Below are 3,447 nucleotides of genomic sequence, written 5' to 3' on the forward strand. Positions count from 1 at the left end.
AAAAAAAAAAAAATCCTATCTTACCACTGATCTGTGGTCCCTGGGTTCATTCTTCGAATCCCTGAGACCAAGGACCTACTGAAGAGCAAAATTCCAGTATCAGAATGGTTGGTCTTTAGAGTGAATCTTACAAAAATTAGAGGGGAGGTGGGATGGAGATGGGTGTGCTCTCACCTAAGAGGCACAATGTAGAAGTATATGGCTCACCTCCCAACACGGACTTGAACACACAAATACAAACCATGTAACTTAAACATTTCTACCTTCATATTAATCTGAAATTTACAAAGAAAGAGGAGATGCTAAGAGGACAAAAGTGACTCCATTTTGTAGTCTGTAGAAAGTCTCCACCTACAGAAAGGCCCCCCCCCCCAGGAAAGTCCACAAATTCCGTGAAACCCTTACAATGCCCCTCCTGGAACCCAGCCAATCAGACCAACCCCTGCGACCTCTAGTAGCAATGTTCACCTGCATTTTATTCTATCCCATAATATGCAACCCTTATAAAGAAAACAAACACTAGTGAGGCAGGGCTCTCAGCCAAGACCTGCAGGCTGTGTCGGGTCCCTGAGAGCCCAGGCTCGAGCTTGAATAAAGACTCTTTGTTTTTGCAAAGGAGTCGGCTCCTGCTCCCGGGTGTTCTTTGGGGACTTCACGATCTGGGCATAACAATGCAAAAATAGAACAACCGATAAGTATTTTTGTTAGGTAATTGTCTCAGAAAAGTCCCTTCCCCAGAAAGCCCCTTCCTGCTTTACAGGGAGTAGCCTGCTTACCTCCCTGTCTCAATTACCTGCTGAAAATTTCAAACTTATGACCTGCCCCTAACAGCTCTTCCCACCAGAGCAGTAACTCCTTATTGCCTATCTTACCACCCGTCACCATTCTGAGACTTCCCCTGTGTAAGGATGCACTTCTCTTTTAATCTCTTTCTCTGCTTTTCTTTCCTCTTCTCCCTTCTCTCCTCCTTGGTGCTGCTCTGCAGCATCCCTCCCCTGCTAACAAACACCTTTTGTACAAGCCTTGGTGGTCTGTGAGATCGCTGCTGGTCAAGTGCTGCCCCTTTCGATTTTCATTGTTTAAATATCTATTTTGGAGTCAGTGTCCCACTCTATTGCCCCAGACTAGACTGCAGGAATGTTGTAATTCACAGCACCCTCAAACTCCTGGGCTCAACCAATCCTGATGGCTCAGGCTCCTAAGTAGCTGGGACTACAGCCGCCCCCAACACTGGCTAATTTTGGAGGACTGTCTTCACTGCTCCTTCTTCAGCCGAGAGGAGGTCTAGGTGGTTCTGCCGCAGCCTCTGTCACCCTATGACCAGCAGGTGGGGAATTGTCTATTATTAGCTTCTGGTGTTAAGAGTGACCAGCCTCACTGAAAGCAAGGTACCCTTGACACTCATGGATGTGGACGTAGAATTCTCTCCAGAGGAGTGGGAATACCTGGATCCTGCGCAGCAGAATTTGTATAGGGATGTGATGTTAGAGAACTATAGCAGCCTGGTCTTTCTTGGTGAGAATAATAGACCTCTGGAATATTTAATATACACAAAATATTGATTTCCTTTGTAGAATGTCTCTTGGGAGCTTGTGCTTTGTGTGAATGAATTTCAGATTCCTGCTTTCAGAAAAATAATTGAGGGTTGATGTAAAATAAACCTTCATGCTTGAGCTTGGAAAAAAAAAAACCACTGGCTAATTTTTATATTCTTAGTAGAGACAGGGTCTTGCTCTTGCTCAGGCTGATCTCCAATTCCTCAGCTAAAGCAACCTACCCACTCAGCCTCTCAGAGATAAGACAGTAGACATGAACTTTGACACTTGGCCTCTTTGAATATATGAAAACATTGTTTTCATTTTTCAAAAAGTATACATACACACCATTCACAGTCACAACACATGAAATCGGCTGCATTAATTCCCCACTCTGCTTAAATCCACACGCCCGTCTGACCTCAGCCTGGGCACCTTCCTCGCTTTCTTTGGATGCTACGCTTTGTCTCTTTCCACTCCTACCTTCTCCTCACTCATGACCCACTCTCTGCTCTAAGGACTTCCACCTGCTCTCTCACATAAAATAACCTTACACTTCTGTATCCTAATCTTGACCTAAAGGAATTCTTCTGTCACCCTATGTGCAGGACCCACTGAGGAAATGAGCTTTTTCACACCTATTGAAAGCACAAGTAGGGAGAAGATGGAGTCAGCCCGGCTAAAGTCTAGAAGACACAGCTGGTCTGGTGGTTTTTGGTCCCATGTGACCTTCCCACCTGTCTCTCATACTTAAGGTTTTGTAAATTTAGCTCCCACCCTAAAGATGCCCATCTTGAATAGTTGGGGATCTTAACTTTTGAATTGGAAATGTCATAAACTGTCACCATGTTGTGACATATTATTTAAAATAAGGTGCTAGCATGTGCAGCTCCCATGAGCTAAAGGCGAGCACTGCTGAGGCGCCGGGCCCCAGACTATGGCTGTGGCGAGGGCAACAGCTTCTCAAGGAGCTGGGAGACGGCAGAGAGCTGGTGGTATTACCACCCTCTGCAGTTGTACTCTTGGGCCTTCGCCGGCCTCCATGGTCCCTGTGACCAACTGATCAATCCTCCCCCTTCACTCCCCTGCAACTCCAGCAACAAAAAAGTCAGAGAAGGGGCTGCAATGCAGGGTGGCCTGCACCACCATGCCGAGGAAGGCGGAATACAGTTATGGCCACCCAGGTAATGGGGCAGTATTCTGGAATAAGAGAGCTGTTCACTGGTGGCAGCAGCAGCAGCAGCAGCAGCAGGAGCATTGGCATGGCGTTGCCTAATGACCTGTATGATGCACACAACCTCTCCAAAGCTGAGAGGGTCACACCTCAGCTTATCATGCTGGCAAAGGAGGCTTTAACTGGAAAAATAAATGGCAGCTTCTGAGATTACCTTGTTGGTGAAGACAGACGGCAGAACAAATGCATGTTGGGGATAACAACTTTTCAGATGATGCTGGAGAATGACTTGAGGAGTCTCCTCAAATAAAACGTAAACCGAATGGACTGGGAATATGGAACTGAGAAATTTGGAACTCAGTGTTGTAGAACCTCAGCTTATATTTGAAGCACCACCTGCCCCAGAAGTTTACAGGTCAAATAAAGATCTTCCTTCTGAAACACCAGGAGCAGAGGTCAAATGCAAGAACTTGAAGATCAAACCCTTTCACTGTAAGCCATGCCAGTATGAAGCAGAACTTGAGGAACAGTTTGTACATCACATTAGAGTACACAGTGCCAAGAAATTTTGTTGAAGAAAGTACAGAGAAGCAAGCAAAAGCCAAGGACTCTGGCTCTTCCACTTCAGAAGTAGGAGATTAGGCTCAATGCTTGTAGCTCAAAGGGCTAAGGCACCAGCCACATACACCAGAGCTGGCAGGTTGGAATCCAGCCCAGACCTGCCAAACAACAATGACA

At 46.1% G+C, this 3,447-nt stretch overlaps 1 pseudogene; it reads left to right on the top strand.

The window, feature by feature from the left end:
* Nucleotides 1-2,707: 2,707 nt before the first annotated feature.
* LOC100966435 overlaps nucleotides 2,708-3,447 on the top strand; it is a 1,593-nt pseudogene continuing 853 nt past the window's right edge.

The sequence above is a fragment of the Otolemur garnettii genome, unplaced genomic scaffold (assembly GCF_000181295.1).
Source record: "Otolemur garnettii isolate 467f Iridium unplaced genomic scaffold, OtoGar3 scaffold00320, whole genome shotgun sequence".
NCBI lineage: Eukaryota > Metazoa > Chordata > Mammalia > Primates > Galagidae > Otolemur > Otolemur garnettii.